The following is a 25465-nucleotide window of genomic DNA, read 5'->3' on the forward strand; positions in this document are numbered from 1 at the left end:
TTCTTCCTTGCTTTTTCAAGTAGTTACAGTGAGACACTGTTAAATTTTTAAGTAGAATCAGAGAGATATCATGACAATTTTATTCCTAACATTCCAGGAATGCTGTATCTTTCACTGCAATGAATTGTAAGTTTTGTAACAAAGGGAAAATAGATGTGTCAAAGTGGAGTGATGTAGAGAATGGTGAAAAGGAGGGGGATGAAAACATGATGCCAGGATGAAAGCCAAAGCAACCAAACATACCTTGTATGTATCACATCAACGCATTTCGCCCTAGCAACCAAACATACCTTGATATGTATCTCATCAACGCAGTTCACCCTAGCAACCAAACATACCTTGATATATATCTCATCAACACATTTTGCCCTTACAAAATTCAGTAAGAACAGAAAGCTATGTACATACAGCTACATCTATTCTGTAAACACACCAACAATAAAACCAAATAAAAACTGATTAGTTCAGGGGCAGGTATTCCAGAGGACTGAGTTCCTATGAAAGGCTCCACATAGAGTTGCTCACAACTACCTATAACTCCAGCTACAGAGGATCTGATGGCCTCTTCTGGACTCCCCTGCCTCAGTCCAAAATGAAAATAAAAACAAATATATATTTTTTTCAAGACAAATTTTCTCTGTGTAGCTTTGTAGCCTGTCCTGGAAATAGTTCTTGTAGACCATGCTGACCTTGAATTCACAGAGCTCTGCCTGCTTCTGCCTCCTGAGTGCTGGAATTTAAGGCATGTGACACCACTGCCAGGCAAGAACAAATATTTAAAAATAAACAAATAAAATAGGCCAAAAACTTTACTATGCCATGTAGGTGAAGCCATCACTTTAACACAGATGGCTTACATTTGTTATTTGTGTTACAGACTAGATAGTTAATACAGATGAACATGAATATATATTGCATTTGTAGGATGCATACATTATGTCTTGTGTTAAATTACTCAGACAATTCTCACAATGTTTAAGGCTAACACAAATGTTTTCTCTCACTAGAACTCAGCTCTGGTATGTGTGTATTCACTAATGTGATACCCATGTGGAGTGTATAAAGTAGGCTCTTTAATTGTCCCATCTCTGGAGATGCTGAAGCTGATGAGCAGCAAAAACCTAATTTCCCTAATGACACACTGTGCTTGCAATGGAGAAAGAATGACAGCCTAGGCAGTGAGAATACATAGTTAAGGTTATCAATCACTGCACTGGGGGTAGAATAGATCTTTTAGTAATATTTCCTTTGTATTTTAAAAATAAAGCTTGCCTGAAGGTCAGTGCAAAACAGCCACAACGGTCAGCCATAGAGGCCAGGAAGTGGTGGTGCAGTCCTTTAATCCTGCACTAGAAAGAACTATAAGGTGGGATGAGACAGAAACTGGTTCTCTTTCAGTCTGATGATTTCAAAGAGATAAGAATTCTCTAGTGGCTTGGCTTCTTTTGCTTTTCTGATCTTCAGGTTGAGCCCCAAATCTGTCTCTGTGTTTTATTCGTGCCACAGATCCTGGTGTCATCGAGACTTCTATCCATCATAGTTCCAGGATAAGGGTAGCTAGGCGCTATTGTTATGTTGCTAAAGTGTGATGGATAATTTGTTCCCATTAGGGCAGATGAGGATACAATCAGAAGAGATAACCCAGAAAGACTACTTCCTTTATTCCAATCCAATCATTAATATATGAAAATGAAGCTTTCATCTGATTACATAATAAATCAGTCTAGGCCTTCTGGTTTTTAGTGGCAGATAATAAATATGCTTTACAATTTGAGCCACATAAAACTCAGAGGACTTAATGTAAGATGGGTAATACCATGCTAACGTCTCAGAAGAACCTGCAGCTCATGGAGAATAGCATGCCCATGCTCCAGAGTGTAGGATAGGAAGCCTGTGGGTCTCCTGGCTTTGCTTTCACTCCTCATCACCACGGTGCACGTGGACCTGCATTGTGATGGGAATTTGTTATACACTGTGTGGTCCCTGTTCTCACTGAGGTTTAAAGGCAGAGAAAATATAAATACTTGCCCAAGACTCACTGGAAAGTCAGTGTTTGAAGAATATCCAAACATGGAGAACCACACAGACATCAAGGGTTAAATTCTAACTGCAAAAGTGACAAGTTAAAGTAGTGGGTAAATAATTCTATAAATAAAAATTACTTACTACGTTGGGATGATGTATCAGTTGGCAAAGTGATTGCTTCACAAGCTGATGATCTGAATGTAGTACTCAGAATCCATATAAAAAGCCAGGCCAGATGTTGCATGCTCATAACCCCAGTGTTAAGGAGATTGAAGATAGAGATGTATGGATCTCTAAAAGCTCTGGGCATAGTTAGCCCAGCGTACTTCATAAATTTCTAAGTCACTGAGAATCTGTCTAAAAATATGGTAGAAGATGACTGTCAACTAGCACCAACGTTCTTTGGTCTCCAGGCATGTTTCTGTGCACCCATACCAATAAATGTACCCTCTAGAAACATTTACATGCTCACACATATGTGCACACAGATATGTACATGTGTACAGTACCCTCCCCCACCACACAGACTATGTTAACAAATAAGAGACACTGCTTCTCAAAGATAGAGGTACAGTGATAAGATACTGAGTGTTCTACATTAAAAGATGCATTTACTCTTCATATTGTGGGAAGGAAATCTACTAGTATACATTGGTTTGTTTGTTCTTAGTCAACCTTTAATCAATATGTCACTCAAATATCAGACAGAAAAAATTCAAGGCATAGCAACTCTGATGTTAGTAAAGACTCTTCATACTTCTAAGACAGATGAGAAACTAGGCCCTGACCCATAATACTCAGAGACAAGGCTGACCATTTTCCCAGAGGAGCAGGGCTTTATAATGACTGAAAGCATCTTTCCCTCCCTCTCTAATCTGCTAGCCAAAAATGTGGTGGAAGACAGATATGTAGGAAATTAATCCACTGTCTTCTCAGATTGTTGACTTTCTGAATAAACCACAATTTAAAGATTCGGTTTTTGATTTTGTTGGAATTTTTGACAAAACAAGATGGCTGCTTAGACTGTCACTAATTCATCCTAAACGATTGTATTCAAGGGCTGATCTCAAGACTAGAATCAATTCTGGTACTGGAATCATTTCATCAACATGCTTCAGCCCCTATTCCAGAACTGTAGAGTCAAAAGTCCTAGATGAAGGATCAGAATCTTCCTCTGAAGTGCCCTCCTGAGTGTCCTTCTGAGGTATGCTCAAGTTTCAATACAGATAAATTTAAGTACAGAGGTCCGCAAACTATTATGTACAGGTCAAGGGTCTTTTAGGAATCTACAGACTTCCATAACAGGTTAGATATCTGGAAGTTATGTGGTTTCTTTGGCAGCAATCTAATACAGAATACTCACACACAACATACAAGTGGCTATTAAAATCTGTGTTTTAATGATCTTCCAAGACCCCAAGACGGGAATTCCACATATTCATGGGTCAAACAATACATACCACCATTTTTGTTTTGATTGTTTTTTTCTTTTTCAATAGTGTGTGTGTGTGTGTGTGTGTGTGTGTGTGTGTGTGTGTGTGTGTGTGTGCAGATACAAGTAAAGATGTACAGTTGTCTGAGTAAACATGTGAAGGACAGATGACAGACTCAGGGATCATCTCTTAATAATGCCACAAACTTATCTTTGAGACAAGGTCTCTAACTGGCCTTTACCTCAACAAGTAGACTAAGCTGCTACCAGCAAGCTTCCAGGATTCTCCTGCCTCTAATCCTTCCTCTAGAATTTTAAGTGTACATCACTACACCTGGCTTTTCACCCATGAGTTCTGGGAATCCACAGATCTGTACTTATGTTTGCATCTCTTCAAGCTTTGCATTCAACGAAGAAACAAGAATATTTTCAATCTCTTTATCAAATGAGTAGCCAGTTTATAGTTTGGGAATATTTACGATAATGTTTACAACAAGTATGTGTCTCTTTTCCTGGAAGCAGAATGGGTTCTGAATGTTCGTTTTCCCATACTTTATGTCTGAGATTCAGGAATCTGACTTGTGTCAAACTTCAGTCAATACCCCTAAGAAACAGATTGCACAGTATTTTCTCAGAGGAGACTCTGAGACAGTAAGGTAAATTGGAGAATGGTTGAGAGCTAGGGAGTCAGCTCATCAGTACAGTGCATACTGAGCAATCATGAGGACCCAAGTCATATATCAAGCATTCATTTAAAAAAAGTCAGTCATGGTGGCGTGTGAAAATTTGTAGTCCTAACAGTGGACATGTAGAGATAGTCTGTTACTGAGGCTCATGAGCCAGCCAGCTTTTCCTAACTGGTGCTTTCTGGGCCAGTGAGGAAGCCTGTCCCCAAATAAAAACAGATGAAAGCAATGTAAAATAAATAAACTAAAAGCCAAAGTGAATGGCACCTGAGCAAGAACTGCTAAGGTTAATCTCTGGCCTTTACATGGAGGAATGTATATATACACATACACTAGAACACACACACACACACACACACACACACACACTGGGCCATAGCTGATATTCATACATTCATACAGCTCTCTCTTTCCAGTCTGCATAACCTTTTTTTCCAAACATTTTTTAGCTATGCATTCTACAGAGATCAAATATGAAGCTAAGCATGATGGCAGCCTTCAGAGTCCCAGCTGCTATGGAGATTAAGACTAGAAGACTTCTCAAGTTCAAGATTGGAAATCCAGCTTAGGTAAAATACTCTGTCTCTAGGAAGATAAATATGGGGTGGAGATATAGCTTCACCAGTAGAATCCTTGATGGACAAGACTGAGGATTTGAGTTCTGTCTTTAGAACCCGTGTAACCTGCTGGCGTGCTAGAACATGCTTGTAACAACACCCCCAAGGTGGCCAAAATGGGCATATATCTAGATCTTGATGGTTATTACTCTAGTTGAATTAGAGAGTTGTTAATATAAGTGAGGGAACTTATCTCAAAAACAAACAAAAATCTTGATGTAAGGCAGGAATGGTTGCTCAGTAGAGACGTTTGACACACAAGCCTGACAAGCTAAATTTCATCAAAATACCTAACCATGAAAGAATAAAACTGACAATTTCTGAAAGTCATGCACAGTGTGGTATAAGCCAGTCTTCTCTTTCTCTCTCCCTCCCTCCCTCCCTTCCTCCCTCCCTCCCTCCCTCCCTCCCTCCCTCCCTCCCTCTCTCTCTCTCTCCCTCTCTCTCTCTCTCTCTCTCTCTCTCTCTCACACACACACACACACACACACATACACACACACACATGCACGCACGCATGCACACAAACCATACACTGATAAGTAAAATTAAAATGAATAAATAAGTTGGAAAGGAACTAAGGAATACACTTGATTTTGTCCTTTGTCTTCTATTTTCCCTTGTGCACATTTGTACACACAGGTGTATGTTCACATACATGTACATAAAATGTGTGTGTGCTATCCTTGTGTGTCTCTCCTCCCTCTCTTTCTGTGTTTGTTGTGTGTGTGTGTGTAAGTTTGGGCACGTATGTGGAGGTCAGAGATTAACCTTGGGTGTGGGCCTTCACTGTCCCCCTTGTTTGAGACATGTTCTCTTATTTGCTACCACACAGGCTATGCTTGCTGGTTTTATGTCAGTGTAACACAACCTATAGTTATCTGAAAGGAGAGAACCTCGACTGAGTCAAAATGAGTCCTAAAGATCAGGCTGTAGACACTGCACTATATATTATATAATGTACCCAAAATACTTGCACTTAATTTGTAATGTATACTTCACAATAAATACTATGCACTGTACATTGTGGAATATATTTAATTATAAAATCTATTGCATATTACACATTGTGTAATTCTTATTTGTGTACTAATATACATGTACTGCATACTGCTTAAATTACATAGACTTTGAAGGTTCATCTTTACTATATACTGTATAGTGTATGTTACATAGTACTTCCTATGCCATTCCTTATATAGTATATAGCAAATACTTTATATTATGTATCATGAAAAATATAGGTCATATCATATACTATATACCATACACTGTGTGCTATACATCCAATATATTGCTCAGGAATTGAAGAAATTATTTGTTCTACATATTTCACATTGTAGACAGAAGTTCAGTGAAGGTATTTTTTTTTGTTTGTTTTTTCGAGACAGGGTTTCCCTGTAGTTTCTAGAGCCTGTCCTGGAACTAGTTCTTGTAGACCAGGCTGGCCTCGAACTCAGAGATCCGCCTGCTTCTGCCTCCCGAGTGCGGGGATTAAAGGCGTGCGCCACCAACACCCAGCTAGTGAAGGTAATTTTAAGACAACTGGGAGAATTTTATGGTTAATTCACCTCTCACTTTGGAATTCCATTTAGTAATGGCCTTCAGTAGAGTGAGAAGAGGATGTGGAGCAAAATTAAAATGAAGGCTGAGATAAAATGGACCAAGTCTACTTATTCATAAACTTAAGGTAGCAGTTCATAAATTTTTCAGGCAGCATGGGATGGTGCTGGGGAATAGCTGGGCAGAAAGGAGGAAAGACACCAAGACAGTTTCTGCTTAGCAATGCTAAGAGTGGGGACTTTTGGAAGTTTGGGAACTTTTTATGACTGATATCCTGATGCAAAGAAGGGCCTTGCTTGGCTGGAGTTGCCAGTGACACTCGTAGAAAAGGTGTGACTCATTGGCTGTGTGTGAGAGTGCCATCATGATTCACAAGGTTCCTTGTAAATGTAACAATGTTGGTAGTGTTACTGACTCCAGGAGAGGTCAGGAGCCATGAGTTAAGATCTGTCTCCCAAGCAGGAGTGTCCTCCAGGAACCCATGGGAAGGGAGAAGGGAGCAGTAGCTCATTGGCTGGATGGAGAGAAGGGGACATGTGTTGTGTTTTTAACAGATGTGTAAATTGCCATGATATGTTTCCATTTTTGTTTGTTTCTTCTTGGGAAAGTTATATGTCACATGGGAGCTTTTAAATTTGTCACATCAAAGGACCTACTGGCCAGAGGAGTGGACTCCTACATGGGTCCTTTTGGAGAGGTGCCCTGCCAGCTCCTCTTTAGTCAACTCTTGGGCTTCTTAATGAAAAATTATTTGTTAACGAAGAAAGCTGGTCTGGGGATGTGTCGATCTTGGCTGGTTGCACAGAACAACAGATGTAATAGTTGATTTCTTAAAACTTGACACAATATCATGTAAGGAAGGTAAGTGGGTATCCAGGGCTGCTTAACAGATGGTGTGGTCAGTTTCTTTCAAACATTGCTATTATTTCTGTGACAAACATAATTTTATAGTAAAAGTAAGACTGCCTTAAATCAGAAACACTACACATCTAGACAAAAGAAGGTGACAGAATTTTGGAATTATAGTAAAATCTTGCAAACTGAAGGTTACCTATTTGGGACAATATCACCTATTAACAAAAAAATGTTAGAATTATGAGAAATTGATTTTACAGTTAGAATCAAATATTAAGATTCATCAAAATACATTTATCAATTTTAGAATTCTAATTAAAACATTCATAGAGAAACTAGGAATAAGTCACCATTTTATAAATAAATTCTTAATGTTTAACTAAAAAATACTAACAAGGAATACTAAAACATATTTCCTTAAAATGTGATCATGGACTCTGCTTGAATGCTTCCAAGGGTGGGTTATTGGTACTTTGATATGTGGGATAGATGTGTCAGCACTATTGAAATAAAATTGATGAATTTACATATAGGAAGGATATAAAATCATGTCTAACTTATATACACACTGTATACTTATCACTATATCAAGTCAACTTCCATCATCACTGAACATTACATCATCACTTGGGGTGAGTACAGAATACTTATTTAAGTAGTAACATATATAGCAATTTTTTTTAGAAAGCATAAAATAAATAGCACTAATCTAATCTTCCATGTTTGAAAATTTCACATCTACATTTCCACCAGCCACAGGTAAAAAATACTTGAAAAGAACACATATATTCTTCTTGTGATTACTGTGTAGTTAGACGTCTATTGTTTGTGAGTTTGTATAGACTCTTATTATTCACTGAACTATATTATCTAATATGTATGTACATAACATTTATACTGTGCGCAGTATTATAAGTAATCCTAACATGATTTCAAGCATAGCATATGGGTAGATATAAAATGGTTGAAAGTAAATATTATAGCAATTTCCTTAGGGAATTTGAATGTTGCAGATTGTGGCATCCGTGGAGTTCTGGAATCCAGTGCCTTAGATGCTGAAGGACAGCTGTTGCATTATTATTTTCAGTGACCATGCTTAGCATTTATTATCTCATTATCTTGTCAGTGGAAGCTTTGTCTTTGACCAGCATCCTGTTTCCCTTATAACCCAGGAGCTGGCAACTGCTATCCTATTTGTAAATTAAAACAGTGAATCTTTATGCTTAGCCAAGGTTGCATCTTGTTTCAAGCTACTGCCTCTACATGTTGAACAATGATTGTTCTGCTTTCATTTCTGTTGATGTAATAAAATAGACTGTCCAAAAGTGACATAGGGAGGAAAGGGATGTATCTGACTTAGAATTCCAGGTTAGAGTCCCTCATGGACCTGCTTGCTTACTTTCTTCATCTCAGCTATCTTCCCCCCCCCAAATCTTATATAGTCTGTCTCTGAAATGCTGCTGCCTTCATTTAGCGTAGGTCTTTCTATATCATTTAACAAGTAAGTCATTTCCATACAGATGTGTCTGCAGGGCCAACTTTGTCTAGATCATTCTTTGCTGAGACTCTCCTCCCCGGTGATTGTAGGTTGTGTTGACAGTTAAAACAACCCAGTATCCAACAAAGCTCCCCCGGCTTCACCCCACATCCATACTAGAGAGCTGCACATTGTTGTCAATAGCCTCAGTTCTCTCAGTTCTTAGAACAAAGCGGAGATTTTGAGACTTCTCAGAACCCTGTCACTAGGAACACAGCAAGGGTGAGGCAAAAGTTTTCTGAAGTACAGGATGTACATTACAGAGTGGACAGGGCCTTCTGGAAAGCTAAGAAAAACCATCTCCATGATTGCCTCAAGTTGTTAAGGCTAATTATCAAAATGCAGGAAATTTGCACTCTACATTTCTGATTCTGTGATAAAACGCTCTGTACAAAGCAACTTTGGTTAGAAATGTTATTTTATCTCACAATTCCAGGTTATCATTCATCATGGGAGAGAATTCAAGCTTGCAGGAGTCTGAAGCATCTGGTTATACCATAACCACAGTGAGAAGCAGAAAGAACCAAATGGGTGCATGCTTACTGCTCAGCTCAGCTTCTTTCACTGCTATGCAGTCCAGAAAACAAACTTTCGACTAGCACTGCTGACAGTGGACTGGGTCTTCCAACATCAATTACTGTAGGTAAGATAATCCTCCAAAGACATGTCCACAAGCCCACCTGATCTAGACAATCTCTCATTGAGACTATCTTCCCAGGTGATTCTACGTTGTGCCATGTTCACAATTAAAGGTGACCATCAAAGCAACCATGAATGCCAGAGCCATACCACCTTTTCTAGGATAAGTCCATTTACTTTACCTTTATTCTATAGTGATTTTATTAAAATTATATAGCTAGAACATATGTAAGAACCTTTGGAAATTGATCTATACATGACTTTCTGTACTATAAAACATCTAATTCCCTAAATTCCAGACCTCATGAGGGTCAGTATTTCTTTTTTGACATTGGGCTTTGGAGATACTATGGTTTCTAAAAGAAGGGTCCTCTCATTTTATCAATTAAGGGTGCAATACACTAGGAAAACTCATGAAAGAGTCAAAAATGCACTAGAGGTATGTGACTCAAACCACGAGTTATCACAGCACTTCAGGAAGTATAGCCACTATCAATAAAGACTTCAGACAACAAAGTGACACATGTGTGAAAAAAATAGTATTATCATGGAATATCACAAACCCATTATAAGTATTAAATATAAAGAATATAAATTAGCATGTTAAAAGGACACCTGTTCTTCCAGAATGAAAGCAGCATCATTGACAATTGTCAAGAAACACAAATAACTTAAGTGTCCATTCACTGATAGATGGATAGAGAAAAAGTAGTACATACACACAATAGAATGGTATCCAGCTACAGGAAGGAATGCCTTTGTCAATTGCTACAATGCAGGCAGAAGCAGAGATGATAAAGAAAGTAGTTTATCCAAAAAGTGACCTCTCAGTGCCAAGCCTCATAGTCTTGAATCAAGTTTTGCAAGAAGGTTCTAGAGACCTTAACTATTTTAATTAATTTTGTGTGTATGTGGTAAGAATCTGAAAATTTTTACTGTAGTCGTGGGTATTTGAATACTTCGTGCACAGCTGGAGGTACTGTCTGGAAAGGTTGAATATCCTTTGGAGGGTGGAGACTTGCGGGAGGATGTGGGATACCAGGAGCAAACTTGGAGGTTTTATAAATGACTGCTCTTAATGTTTATGCTCTCTGTATCCCGAGGGCAGATACAATGTGATAAGCTGGCCTCCTGGTCCTGCCATTGAGTCTTCACTGCCTCTTGCCACATCTTCCTTGTCATGACCAGGCAGACCATGCTGACCAGGGTTAAAAATCAAACTAAAGAATATTACCTCCTCACCATGAAGCCATGTGCTAATTTTGAAGACAAAAGTAAAATTAAAATAGTACATCTTTATCTGATTCATTCCTTTATTTGCATTGGCTTTTGCTTTGTTTCTGTATTTTTCCTATGAAAGTTCAACCAGGAATTTGGTTAAAGAATCTAATCAAGAGGATTGAAGATAGCTTATTTGGTTAAGAATGCTTGTTATTCAAACACATGGCCCTAAATTCAATTCCCATAAACTGCTAAACACAGCAGTGTGCATTTCTGAGAAAGAGATAGGTGGATTCCTGTGACTCATTGGTCAGTCCATTTGGTTATAGCAGTGAACATCAGGTTCAATGAGAGATTCTGCCTCAAAACATATTATGGAGAGTGATTGAGACAAAAAGTAGATACCTCTGAACTCCACCTACATGAGTAAACACAAACATGTATATGTATACACAAACACACACATACTCACTGACACAGACACATATGACTTAGATGTTTGAAAACTAAAGAAAGCAAAAATTCCTTCATAATTAAAACTATGAGCAAATCAATTGTTATAATTTATAAAGAGAAATATTAGTTATTTACATCCTTATGTTTTTGTTTATACAGTATTCTTAATTTGATTTGTGCATGTATTCACATATTTATTTTATTTTCATCAGAGAGATTAACTTTTCTATAAAGAACGAAAAGCACAAATCAAATTTTATTTCTCTCTCAAGATTTAAAATTCTACTTGTTTTCAAAGTATTTTAATTCTATAACATCCCAGTAAAATAATAAAAGTAAATTGCTTCCCAATTTACTAATGTTACATAAAGGTTGAAGTCAGTATATGAAAACAATTCCTTCCTCCCTAAATAGCAAATGAAGCAATTAAATGAAATTAACAAACCAGCATGTAAATTGTAAAATTAAATATGTATCTTGATAAGATTTTAAATAACCCTTAGCATAACATATTCAATCTGTAACATATTTACGTTGTTTATTGTTTTCTGTTTCTTATAAATATTTCATCGGTTTGTGTTAGTTAATTGCTTAGTGATTTCTAAACACATTCATTAATTAATTCTCTATGAGGAAAAACATTGTTTCTATTATTAAAGATTGCTGAGGCATTTTCTACCGTATGGTGGTGGCTATATTAGATGAAAAAAGTCTCTACGAATAATAAAATGAGTTTCTTCTGTATTTACTACCCGAAATGTGAAAGAGTTTCTGAGTGACAACCTTCATTCAGTTCCCTGTGGTCTTGGTAATGCTTTAAATATTGCTTTTGTTCAAGGGTGATCAATTGTTTTGAGGAGGACAGATGATGATTTTGACTTTGTTGGCCAAATACTCCTCGTGATAAACACTAAATTTCTCTGTTGTGCTTTGGTGCATTCAAGAGGAGTGCATAATTGATGGTGTGGCAAAGCTCCAGAGAATAGTTACTTCTTTGTAAGCATGTGAACTTCAAATTTCTTATTATATCTATATACTATAACACATCATTCTTCTTTAATAAACTTCAAACATTGGATTAAAGCTTCCAAGACCAAAAATATTCTGGATTTAATGATGGTAACTAAAATGATCATATTGGTAAGGCCATTTAAAGTAAAGAATAAGAAAATAACCACAAGACATCACTTAAGCCTTCTTTATGGTTTAAGGAGAATTCTTAGAAAAATTCAGAATAGTAAAGTTACAAATCTCCCATGGTAGTAAGTGGTACACAATAAAACCATTTAGAAGATATTCTGTAATCAATACTGTCTTCCCATTTTCTTTATACTTAGGTTTGCATTTCTGACAGTGAAATTCAGAAACTTTTGTCTACTTGGTAAGTGCTCCAAATTTAGCCAAAGCCCTGGCCCTCATGTTATAACTGTCTGTAGGAGAAATATATAACATCTGCTTGACAACAGAACAGGTCAAAACTACAGGTGATAAGTAGCTAGCTAGATAATAGATGGACATTAGATATTTAGATGATAGTAAGATAAAGTGTGGATAGTATTAGATAGATACCAAATTACTGATAAGTACTTGATAGATGATAAATAGATATACAGATGCCAGATAGATGATAAATAGATATTAGCTAGACTTTAGATGATAGACAATTGATGGATACCACATAGATGTCGATAAATAGAAGTGGTAGGAACATAAGGCACAAACATGTTTAATTCTTTTCTTAGATATTTAATGGTAAACGTAGTATGATTAATAGTCACAAAGACCTTTTCATATTATGTACTCCTGTATTTATCTTACTTTGATTGATAATAATGAACATGTGTCCAGTAAGTAGGGAGATCTGAGATGGCATTCTTGACTTGGAAATCATGCTACAAAATAATTAAACTAGACTATGAAAGATGGATTTATCCTTGTGATGGAATCACAGCCTCTAGAAGAGTTTCTTTGCAGCTGGCAGAAGAGCTTAGAAATACATGGTTTTTATAAGAGTATGTTTAAAGGATGTTGAGATAGTGTGGCAAGAAGACTATTGAATCATGATAAATTATGTCCAGATTTACTCCACTTCTGTTCCTCACCAAGTTGGTCCATATCTTATAGCACAGATGGAGTCACAGCGCTACTAATAGTTCTTATTTAGATATTTTTCAAATACAATTTAAAAAGTTTGTGTGTGTTTGTGTGTGTGTGTGTGTGTGTGTGTGTGTGTGTGTGTGTGTGTGTGTGCGTGCTGTACTGGGTCTGGAGTGATATCTCAGCTGTTAAGAGTAGTGGCTGCTATTTCATAGCACCTGGGTTTTATTACCTCCACACACATGGTTGCCCACAATAATCTGTAACTCTGGTTCCAGAAGATACAGTGCCCTTTTCTGGCTTCTGTTGACACCAGGGATGCATGTGATGCTCAGACATACATGTAGGAAAAACACCCCTATACATAAAATGAAAAATATATTTTTAAAATTGTGTGTATATTTGAGGGTTTCTACTTGCTGTGGAGTGTGTGTGTATAGGTGAGAGGTCCACCCTGAGAGCATCATTTCTCTTCCTCCACCCAGGGAAGTAAGTCTTAGTGATCAAATTCAGATTGGCAGTCTTAGTAGGCACCTTTACTAACTAAGCGTTTTGTCATGCACCCCAACATAGTTTCAAAAAGCACTATCATTCTGCATGTGTTTTGTATTAAAACAAAAGAAAACTGCTAAACATGTGTAAGTTAAATAATTCACATCAAATAATTCATGTATTAAAGAGAAGTATAAAATAATTATTGGACAAATTCTTAGAACTAAATGAAAAAATAAATACTATCCATTTGCATTGAGAACTAGCATTTTCAAAATCCAGAGATTCATTTAGTATTTGCCTAGCTTCTGAATTTTGTATTATTCTACTAACAGCTAAAGTCAAACTTTGTAAGAAATCAGTGAAGATTTCTTTCAATTCCTGTATGACTTTAGTAAATGACTCAATTTTCCTTTCTTCTTCTTCAGTTCTATCCCAAGCACTCAAAGCTGCTGCATGGCATAAAGTCAGGGTGTGGTCATCATATAAAGATTTCCTTTTTACATTAGCATACTCTCGCTCTTCAAGAAGTTGGTCTTGGGAAATTTCCATACTCTAGACCAACTTCATTGTTTAATGGTTTTAGCCTCATCTTTCCACCAAGTCCTCCATTGTGATTATGGACCAGGCTCCAATACTACTATAACTAAGTCTCTCCATTCTTGAGAAATAATTCTATTACAAGTTGACCACAAGTTTAACATCTGCTCCACAAAAGGTTAACACATGCCATATGAGACTATCTCTTCCTTGAATCTCCTTAAATCTAACATTTCCTTAGGATTCCAGTGAGCACTTAAACAGTCTTTGGGATATCTGTCATTTGGCAACTCCTGTAAGGTTACTGGATAAATTCAGTTTGGTCATTTGAAAATTTAGGTTGTTCCTCTCTAACCTCATAAAGCAATGCTGAAAATGATTCTTATTTAATTTTTTTCTGGACCTGAATATATTTATGATCTGTTTTAATAAGTTTTTCTAAGGCCTGTATCTTTACTTTCATATCAACCAATGATTTTAGAGATAAACCACGAATTTTCAAACCAATAATCAAAATTATCAAAATGATAATTAACAGTATATCAATCCCAGTTGATTATCCCCTCATTTAACTGTTTCATTTTTAAATCATGCATTTTGTAATCACACAGAGACCTCACCCTCTCCATCATAATGTGTTCCCCATTTTTTAAAAAGCTCTTTCTTTTAACTAATTCCTCCCTTTAAGAATTCCCAGTATTCTCACCATATCTACTGATGATGGCAACAAAGATGTGAGGCTGATTGACACTGCATAGAACAGTAGAGGCCTGATCAGGTTTCAAGACAGCTACCTACTTTAGCAGCAGCCTGAGAAGGGGTCCAGGCAAAGCCCAGAACCCACTTGGAAAAAAAGAAAGAAAAATCTAGCCAACAAGGTGGTGACTGGGGCCACCTGTAGCTCTGGCCTATGCCAGTGACTACAAAGACACAGACAAGTGGCTTTTTCATAAATTTGTGCCCCAAAATGGGACAGCAGATGTAGCATAAATTTAAATTGTTCTTAATAATGAAAACCTGTAATCAGATATAGGAGTAAATGCTGAAATATCAAAAAAGCAGAGAAGTCAGTCACTTGTTCTTATCTATATAAATCCTCAGACTGAACAGGGTAGTCCTTAATCTAAATGCCATCTCCATGAAACTTTAGACAAAACCCTGCACTCCTGTCTCCTTCTGTCTTATGTTCCTCTCTTTCTCCAGTCATATATCTTCCTGTCTTCTCCTCCCTAAGGCTTGATTTAAAGGTGTGAGTCACCACCTCTTGACTCCATTAGCTTTTAGCCTGATTCAATCTCATGTAGCCCTGGGTGGCCTTGAACTCACACAGATCAGTCTGCCTCTGTCTCTTTGTCTCCAGAGTGCAGGGATTAAAGGTGCCATTATTGTATTGCCTTTGTGGCTAACTAGTGGCTTATTTTATTTCTGTACTCGGATCTTCAGGCAAGTATTCCTTGTTTGATGACAAGCAAAATATCACCACAATATTGCACACCAATAATGTTGTGAAGTTAAATGAATTTTGAAAAGAAACTTTGTAGTGCAAAGTGCTTTCACTACATGCAAAGAATAATTTCAAATCAATAATCAGATATTCTATATCAGAAGGCTAAAATTTGAAAAATAAGCTGAACACAATGCAAGAAATAGAAAGCAATTAATACTAATAAATTCATAAAACAGTAAAATCTAACACTTGGAAAAACAGTGAAAGTCAATGAATAATAAAAGTTAACTTTGCCAAAATCAATAAAATTGATGAAGTTTTAGTGAGACTGGAAAAAATAAAACCAAAACCAGAGGAAATGCAAATAATTCACATCAAAAATTAACAAAAGAAAGTGCAAGAGGTCCAGCATCTTTGAAAGGATAAATGTATAGTTTGTGATTATGCCCATTAATGTGGTACATTAGAATATAGACCAACTAACTAAAAGAAAAAAGATAAGCTTACTCATTATTAGACAAAAAGAATTATCTTTTGACAATTTCAAAACTGAAGGCAGATTTGTGGGCAGTATCACAGTTTGGAAGTGCTTTCTGATTTTTTGTATTTTATCATTAATACCAAAAAGAAGAATCCTATAGATTAAAAACCACCCCGGAATAATATTCAAATCCTATATAACTTCTAGAAAATTATTGTATATTTATAGAACTAGGTAAGTTCTGTGGAACAACATTCTGCTCCTTTAGGCAATAGCATTTAAGATACCAGCCCAGCTGGGCGTGATCTCTTATACTATAAATGCAACTGTAAAGTGTGTGCTCACTCTCTTGCTTCTGGGTGTTAGACTCTGTTCCTGTTCCCCATTCCTCTTTCTTCTGTTTCTTGTTCTAGCAGAGGACTGTTATCTAGGACAGTAAAGTATCCCCTAAATAAATAACCCTTTATTATTCATAATTCTGAAATAGTGTGGGATTATTTTGTGACTTCTACCATCAGGTAAGGAGAAATGCCAGGTTTTTACAGGAGCTGACAGCAAATTATGTTCTAATTAGCTTTATTAAAAGAGAGTATCGTGACTGTAGGCAGCCATGTTTTGAGTATGAAATGTGAGAACAGTTGGAGATGGGACATCATGATAGGGCCTGAAAAGGAGTTCCCAATTGCCCCAAAGGAGCCTCATTAGCATAGACAGTTGCCATAGAAAATGTTCTCATAAACATTTGAGGCAATGGACATGTTTCACACTGCATGACTGGGCCTGTCTTAGTCAACCTCTCAGAAGTCAGATGAAAGTGAAATTTATAATTCTATGTTATCTCGATTTTGCTTTATGGTGCCTATCCCTGACTACCATGTTAAAACAAGAATCTTTAATTGGAAGTTAATAATAGCTTTATACATAACAGTGAGTAGTTTTAAAAGTCTAGATGTTCTTCAAAATACAAATACATTATACATCTATACAATGTAATATTTATTAATCAGCAATAACAAACAAGTAATGAGGTACATATGGGTAACATAGTTAAATCTATGACTAATGTGCCTAGTTTTCAAAATTTCTCCCTAAAATCTTATTTTTTAGAAGGAATAAATCTGCTATGTTTAGATTTAGAACTAATATCTACTTCTTCCAGGGTAAAGTTTACAGTAAGAAATAAAATAAGAGTTATTCACTATTGAAAATGAGATAAAACCCACTTTCTTATTGCATGGTTTAATAACACGTACTTTCACTGTGTCTGACACTGGCTTGAACATCTCCACATTGTTTTCAACTTCTTCTACTCTTTTCTCCACTCTTCCCCATTCCTCCTCCCTTAAACTGTTATCCTGAGAGATAGTGGAAAGTAGAGCATGGGGTGGGGCGTCCTAGAGACAGGTGAGAAATTCAAACATGAGAAAGTAAAGAAGACACTTCTGTTTTGTTTGTTTGTTTGTTTTTGTCTTTCTTCAGGATTTTTTTAATTTTTTAAATTTATTTTTTAGATGGGGCTGGAGAGATGGCTCAGAGGTTAAGAGCATTGCCTGCTCTTCCAAAGGTCCAGAGTTCAATTCCCAGCAACCACATGGTGGCTCACAACCATACGTAATGGGGTCTGGTGCCCTCAGGCATACACACAAACAGAATATTGTATACATAGAAAATAAATAAATATTAAAAAAGAAAAAAAACAAAAATCAATACATAATGGAAAAAGTACTGAAATGATTGGTTAGAGCAGTGGCCTTATTGCAGCTTTCAGAACTCAATAAATGGCTTATAATTTATAGTATGTGATTTGTTTATAGAAAATTGTGGGAAATTTTTAAAAATAGACCTCAATACTATGTGTAGATTTACATGTTAATTACTTTACCATACCAATTGTTTAATGGTTTGAATGTCGCCCCTGGGTTTTCTTGGGTGTTAAACATTAGTATAATTGCTAGGATTGGAATGTTAAGCAAAAGAAATAATTACTTATCACCATCAACCATTATCGCCTAAGTATGAACAAAGCTCCTTGCATTTTCCCAGCATTTAACTAGGGCCTAAGGGAATCATGCTAAGAATACAAACACTTTGAATATGTTAGAAAAGGAGAGGCATGCTGGCAAGAGAGACAATCCTAGGATAATGGACCTGTGGGTTTATGTAGGAAGCTGTGACTCTTTAAAGCCTGGAGGTCCTACCACCCACTCATAGAGACAAAGATTGGTGAAGAGGTGGTTTTACTTAATGAAGAGCCTTAGGTCTGGGAGAAAAAAGGGACACTGAGGAAGACCATCTTTTTGAATAAGAAGATTATTAACCTATTTACTAACATCATAGGTAGACAGGCAGCAGCATTGTTGAGGGTCTAAGGAGCAGTTTAGCCCAGAAGGCTGAGAAGGGGATGCTTCTTATGGATTTTAGGAGGAGATGCTTATTATGGATTTTAGAAGGAGGGAAATCTTTAGGCAATCTGACTGCCTATAATTCCCTAGAAGAAGGCAGGGAAGGCAGGAGTGTAATGTAGTCACCAGTATCCCTGAGTCTGGCAACTTCTGCAGTCAAGATCTTTCTCTGTCCAAGCCAGTCAGCTCCCAAGTAATGACTTGGAGAATTATTACTAAATACGAATGTTTGCCCTGACCTTAGGCTTGTTTCTAGCTAGTCTTTTTAAAGCTTAAATTCACCTGTTTCTATTAATCTGTGTGCTACTCTGATGCTTGTTTATCTCATTTGTGTAGCATCCACCTCGCTTTTCTGCTTCCTCCATGTCTGGCTGGCTAGCTGCCCACTGACTGGCCCCTGGCTGGCTGGCTGGCTCCATGTTTCTCTCTGTCCACTAGCCCTGCCTATCCCTCCTCTGCCTAGCTACTGGTATTCAGCTTTTTATCAGACCAATTAGGTTCCTTAGCTAAGTGAGGAAAAACAGCAAGACACCTTTATATAGTTGAACACGTGCAGCATAAACAAAAGCAACAGGTTTTACATAGTCAAACAAATCCAGCATAAACAAATACAACACATTCTTATATAGTTAAAAAATTATTCTTCAGCACAAACAGATGCAACATGTATTTACATAGATAAACAAATATTCTAATACACAACAAACCTCACTTGCAGAGAGTGGGATATCTGGGGAGTCTGTTAGAAAGTTGCAAAGTTTCTGGCAGGCTCTCATCAGGGGTCACATCATATGCCACCTGGAGAGGAAGAGGATGTTGTAGGCATCCCAGATCGAGCACCACTCTAGTCTGGATTTTAACATTTAAGTCACAACTTGGGAAAATGGGGTAGAACCTTAAAGAAAATATTCCCAACTTTTTAAAAGAGACAGAGTGTCTGGGGATTTTGTGGGGTGATAGGTAGAAGATTCCAGTGGATTTCCGTTGGAAAAGCTGTCTTTGAAGAATTTATAGGGCTGGAACTCACTTTTCTTCCTTGAGGCCAGTGTATCTGTGGCCCTGTTAACCTGTTAACACACTAATTTTGCAAGTAAAAAAAAATAGTGATAGACAATCGGAAGAATTATCACTGCAGGTCCCTTACTGGACCTCAGAGCATTAGGTGGAAAGAGTAGCCTCTTAGAGAAGATCAGACAAGGGGGAAAAATGTGAAGTTGGCATGGCTGTAGAATACCAGACCTCAGCAACTGAAGGGCTCCTTCTTACTGTAAGCTATAGCTCGTGTTCTGTGAATGCATTCTTAACTTTTTCCGTGTGAATTTTATTGCTTGTTACAAGGCTTCACCATGGAATTGGAGAGCAGGAAGGCACAGGTTAGTGGGGAATGCAGTGCCAAGGAACGAGGGTTCCCTTGTTTCATTAGACCTACTCCACAATGTTTGTGGATAACTATTCTGTCCTTTTAGCTGTGGGTTCTACATTTCATGCCCCTCTCCTAAAGTATTCTATGTGAGAAGAAGAGGAGGTAATAGTAAGAAAGAATTCAGTACAGGTGATCTTTGTTCCATGGCTCACATTGAGAGAAGAAAGTACCAGCATTTTATGCCTATATTTACCATCTTGATTTCTGTGGATTTAATTATGTGTCTTCAACCATGCCTTGGATAAATTAAAAGGTTCCAGACATGAAAGATTATCTTTGTCCTAAAAATTTACAGCAAATGTTGGCTGTTCTGTAATTCCTACTCTTCTGCTGTCAGGTGACTCCAGCCAGACTCTGGGAAGAGGGATTCATTTCCTTTTCATGTCCCACAGTGTTTCTTGTCCTTCTAGCTTGTCTCAAGTTCTCAAGTTGATTTTTTTATTTGTATAAGATTTTTTACATAAAAATAATGTGCACAAAGGGTGGCATGAGAGATAGCTCAGCAGGTAGACATTTGTTCTTTAAATCCAAAGGTCCAAGTTATAACACTGAGAATTGGATCTCTAAGGGTAGAAGGAGAGGACGACTTCCCCGGAGATTTTCTCTCACCTCCACCTGCAAACTAAAGCATGATAAAGTCCACAAGAGACACTCACATGCACACATACACAAAAATTATTTTAAAATAAAAAACCAAAAAATCAGAAATAACTAGTTTTCATATCTAGATCCATCTATATGTCTGTTTTCTCTTTTCATCTTTATTGAGTTTTGAGGTCCAAGTTCAGGTTATCGGTTTTATGAGGCAAGAATATTTACCCATTGAGCAATCTTACTGGACCCAATGCAAACTTTAAAAAAGAGAAAAAGATATATGTGTGTGTGTGTGTGTGTGTGTGTGTGTGTGTGTGTGTGTGTGATACATATATATAAATATATATATCACCATCATCACCATTTCAAATATTTGAATGTTTTGTCTGCATGTATACAAGTGTGTGTTCCTGTTGCCCACTGACAGCAGAAGAGGGTGCTAGTTCCTTTAGTACTGGAATTACAAATAGTTGTAAGCAACAATGTAGGTGCTGGAGCCAAATTCAGGTCTGCTGCAAAACCAGAAAGTGTTCTTAATTACTGAGACATCTTTCTAGACTCCTTTCTCTATCTCAAATTCTTATATAATTTTATTTTCCACAGAGGCCTACATCCATGTTAACTGAACACACAGACCACAATAACTTGGTACCCTACTCACTAGATACTAAAGTAACTCATTGTGGCTTGTACTCTCTATGAAATAGTTTCTATAATTTGTAACTTGTTTAAGTACTCTGAGCATAAGAAGAAAACCTGTTTTTGTGGTGATGGCCATATTATTATTGAAATAATAGATGATCAGTTATTTATTTTAAGCATGCACAATAAAGTATATGGCTGGCATTAGAGTATTATGTCTGCATATGACTGTCCCATGCAATACCCAACAGGATGCACCCTCTGCTCTCTTCTGATAAGTCTCATGCAGCTCAATTTGTTCATTGACAATTTTCTACTAGACACATTTGTTAAAAATAATCACACATTTTGTTTTCCTTGAATATAATTGGGTTAGACCCATGGGTGACTGTGAGAAATTATGAAAAGAACGTTTAATTCTTTAGATAGTCATCTCCAGGTATTTGAGGTAAGAATAATCCCAGTTTGAGAACGAACAGATCCGTCTATTAGTTCTACCATCCATGAATTTGAACTTAATAATATGTCCTGTTTTGTTTGTTTGTTTTTTAATACAAATCAGCATAAATCAATTACAAGACTTGGGAGATGTTAAGTACATACCTGGCTACCTTCCCAAATTCAGCCGTAATCTGAAGGTAAAGGGTGTCTTAAATTGTGTTTCTTTTGTTCAGGTCATAATTTTAGAAAAGTTACGAAAACAGAAATTCAAGGTGAAGTTTAAAGTCAGAACTATATGGCAGGTCTTGCTCTAGGTCAAAATCAGAGGATTAGGTTACATATAAATAACTTTGATGATCCAGATGAGCAGTTTCCGGGTCAAAGGAGTCATTAGAGATTGGAAGCATGGAGGATGGTGAGAGGAAGCTAAACTATAAACTCCAAAATACAGGACCTTTTGGCTCTGCAATACTTAAATTCTGACAACAATTTATGAAGTAAGCATGTATAAATGCATTCCATTCTGGTGACCATGCCAGAACAGCAGCAGGTGTCAGTTGGGCTTCAGGAGGTCAGCCCACCACAATGCAAAGCACTGATGGGTGAATCTCTGATAAGCAAGGAGCCAAGGACTTTGGCTCCAGAATGTAGCTTTTTAGTGCTGTGCCTTTACACGTTTGCTGCTGTCATTTTTCTCTGGTATCTGGCAGCAGTGTGAATGGGTATGGGATGAATCCCACTGCGTTTAATGTAGTATGATTATCTCATGGAAGATATATCCCATTCTACTGGTCATTTTTACCTGTGGATTATTATAAGAGGATTTCCTGTTAAGCTTTACTTTTTAATTGATACAATGATTTTATAAAATAATAGCATTAGTTTAAATAGAAAGTTTGATGATTAAGGATCTCTAACAAATATAATAAGAGATTATGATAGAAGTTAGTTTAGTGGAAAATTATATAGCTAAAGATATAATATAGTATTTCTACCACCCCTGATAAAGCAAAGGCTGCAGAGTGCTAGAAAATAAGATCAAGGACATGTCATACAACTAGGACTTTTAAGTTTCTTTTGAGGATCTATATAGATTAATGCTTAGCTTAATTATTAAGGAAAACAATCAAGTCCCAGGAGTTAGTTCAAGTTCTTTTTGATGTTGGTAAATATGTCCATAGAGCCATACAGACTTTGGTTTAGCTTAATTATTAAGGAAAACAATCAAGTCCCAGGAGTTAGTTCAAGTTTTTTTTTTTTTTTTGATAATGGGAAATAAATTCACAAATCTCAGTGAACAAAACAAAGCTTCAAATAATGACTTTTTGTAACTATAAAACAAAGAATTGGATGGTTAGTTAAGATAATTGGACTGAATTTTAAAATAAGGAAAGTGAAGCTAGTAACCTGTATTGCTGGCAATGATAAAAAAAGAATGCTTATGTAAATAGTTATGGCTGAAAGGCTCCAGATCTATGAAAAGTCTAAAAAATAAAGGCTTAACTATATACAGGCTCTTGGGAATAATTTGTTTTTCACCTGTAATATGTAAAAATGTTTAATTGTGTAAGGGAGAGAGGAAATATAATATTTTTACTTGTATTTACTGTAACCATTCACTTTAAAAAAGAATGTAACCACATTGTAATTTTTATATTACTTGAAAGATTTTACTGGGTATATAAATGTAAGGTGGAAAAAATAAAGAAGCTAGAAGGAAGACATCAGAAAGTAGTGGAAAAGGAAGCCTTCAAGAAAGAGAGGAAGGGAAAATCAGGGTAGAAGAATAGAAGCAAAAAAGAATAGAGTAGAACAAGCATCAGAAAGAATAATAAAAAAGAAGCTTTATTCCTTAGAAAAGAAGTCTGTGTGGTTTTTCCTCACTGACTCTGCATCTTGTTCCCAGTATCTCTGACCTGTAGAAAGGCTCGACCCTCATCAGTGTTGCTTTTCCCTAGAAATAAATTATTTTTACTTATTTTTCTTAGAAATGAATATTTTAGACATGTGTCTAAATTAATTAAATAAATTTATAAATAGAATAATTAAATTAATTAATTAATATTAAAATTAAGTTGATGTTCTTTTGGGATGTTTGGGATGGTTAAAAAGCCCTTAGAGGACACAACTGTGATGAAAGAAATATGTCAAAGGTGGTGGCCTTTGAGGATTGATAGCCTTGTCTCATTTTCTGATCTCTCTCTCTCTCTCTCTCTCTCTCTCTCTCTCTCTCTCTCTCTCTCTCTCTCTCTCTCTCTCTCTCTCTCTCTCTCTCTCTCTCTCTCTCTCTCCTGTGTGGATGGAAATGAGATCAGTCAGCTTTCTGCTTCTACAGTCTACTCCCATACCTCCCAGCCATAATGGATTAGAACCATATTGACTTTTATGTAAAAATAAACTCTTGATGCCTTAAGTCAATTTGGGTCCTGGTGTTTTGGCTTTTAGCGTAGCATTCAATCCTGAGCTATCTCTGTGGTCACAGTATTTAATTGTAGCAACAGAAAAGTAACTGATGCAGACTTTATATGCTCAGTTCACTGACAGCTTGTTTGGGGTGCTGGTTGTCATGTGAATGACTAGACACTTGACAGGATTTCCCAGAGGCAGAGTCCGGCCCAAGGCAACTCTCAGGGGAGGAGACTTCCCCAAATGGATACCTGTTATTGCACAAACCATGGCAGAATTTCTTGATTTGGTCATTAAATTCCTGGGCACAAATTATTACAAGCTGAGTAGTGACTGCACAGTTGGAGTTTCACAGTGTGGAGAGATGTCTTCTGCCTTCAGGAACACTGGCATTTTTTTTAATCTTGTGATGATTCACCAACTTCAGTTAGTCATTTTATACCACTATTACCCAACTTTGACCTTGGTTAAACAATTATTTCACTTTGAACTACCAGATGGTGGTATTCTTTGAGAAAGTTATCGAGTCTTTAGGAGGTGGAGCTGTTTTTGAGGAAGGGAATGTCTGGGATGTCCTTAAGATGAAACATATAATCTTCACTTCCTGTTCACTTTCACCTTCCTGCCTGCTGAGACAGTGTGACTAGTCTTCTCCCATTTTCCCTGTCATGTCTTCTCGCCAGGATGGACTGCTTCCTCAAACTGTGTCCAAATAAATCTTTTGTTTCATGTCAAGAATTTTGTCATGGTGACAATAGAAATAACTAATAAGGTATGGTAGACACAAGGAATTATCAGAGGCTATGAGAGTTACACAGGTAACAACTTGTGTTCAGATGTTAACCTACCAGAGGAGAAATTTTCTGATAAATGTTAATCCTCTCAAGGCAAGGCCTACAGATCTTTGACTCTGGAGACTGTTGCTCACATTTGCTAAGGCATCTTTTTATTTCCTCAATACCTACATTGTACTGTACAATCTCATGTGATGTGTATATGTAATCTCATGTTTACATCTCAATCTGTGGAGGGTTAAAAAGATGAATTTTAATTTGGCTGTGCAATTTTGATATATAGAAAATATACAAGAACATACTACATCACTATCTCTATTTATCCATGAGAACTGTAGACACAAAAAAAGCCTGCTTTGTTCCTTTTGCTTAGACTAACTGCACTCAGTTAGCTTACTTTTACCTCAGAGAAAGTTTAAACTAGACTAAAGGATCTTGTAAATGCATCATAAGTTTAAAACTTTTTAAAACTTTTTAAAAACTTTTATAGCTATGCACAAGGTCAGAGTCACAGGTGTCCAACTAATGTTGCTACACAAAGCACCCTTAAAAAATCATGCCAAGTCTTCACTTGCCAAATATGCTATCAATAGACCTATGCCTCAAAATTTGTCACTGGGCACTGTGGCCCTCCCCCTGTCGATGGTCACAGTCTTCCTCCTGAAACCTTGAAAT

This window comes from Arvicola amphibius, chromosome 12 (assembly GCF_903992535.2).
Source record: "Arvicola amphibius chromosome 12, mArvAmp1.2, whole genome shotgun sequence".
Taxonomy (NCBI): domain Eukaryota; kingdom Metazoa; phylum Chordata; class Mammalia; order Rodentia; family Cricetidae; genus Arvicola; species Arvicola amphibius.